This window comes from Canis lupus, chromosome 1, assembly GCF_048164855.1.
Source record: "Canis lupus baileyi chromosome 1, mCanLup2.hap1, whole genome shotgun sequence".
Lineage (NCBI taxonomy): Eukaryota > Metazoa > Chordata > Mammalia > Carnivora > Canidae > Canis > Canis lupus.
Window position 1 is genome coordinate 114420714 of NC_132838.1, and position 604 is coordinate 114421317.

Genomic DNA, 604 nt, shown 5'->3' on the forward strand with positions numbered 1-604 from the left:
GCTTGGTCCTGCTTGGTTTCTCCTGGCCACGTTACTTCAGGGGATAGCTATCTCCAGCTTCTGGAAACTTGGGTGGCAGTAGGGTATATGGGAGCCTCAGCTGGCCTAGGCTGTGCCCGGACAGGTCGCTGCTTTCACACCCTGCCCTCTGCCCTGAGCTTGTGTATGCTGGGGAGTAGGATGGGTTAGGGTGAGGGTTGTGGGGCTGAGTGTCTAGTGACCTAATGACACAATCCTCATCCCATACTCCTGGCCTGGAGGTGCCTTGGCCTTACCACACACAGCAGTATGCCAGACCCTGCTGATGGTGTTCTGTTTAGCTCCCAGCTCCATAGGCACCTTCACAACCCCTTAACTCTCTCTGTGCAGTCACTCACCAGCCTTGACTTGTGTGCTCCCAGAGTGCTGTTTCTGCCCACATCATGACTGTTGACCAGCTCTGACCCTGGTGACCCAGAGAACTTCCCCACCATCCAGTGGGGGGGAATACCCCCCGCTTAAAGTTTGTGTTTCCTTGCGTACTCCTTCTTAGACCTAGGGTACCCTTTAGAATTCTTTCCATCTTTATAGTCACTCTCTTACCATCCAGCCCAATGCTCACAAC